We start from the raw sequence: 277 nt of genomic DNA on the forward strand, positions 1-277 counted from the left end.
AGGGAATTGTTGTTTTTTTGTGCATCGTCTATCTGTGGGAATGATCAAGGACAGACTTCAGTTGTAAATGTAATCGAGTGAATGTCGCATTGAGGAGGCAGTATAGGCTAGTAGGCTACTGTCTATACAATCACGGACGGACGGAGGAGTGACTGACTGATCATCCATCTCCTCATCATCATCATCCTCATCATCTCAGCGCATCATCCCTTCTGTGCTCCAGCCAGGTGTCTCTCTCTCTCTCTCTCTCTCTCTCTCTCTCTCTCTCTCTCTCGGC

Source organism: Protomyctophum bolini (assembly GCF_963924005.1).
Source record: "Protomyctophum bolini genome assembly, chromosome: 13".
NCBI lineage: Eukaryota > Metazoa > Chordata > Actinopteri > Myctophiformes > Myctophidae > Protomyctophum > Protomyctophum bolini.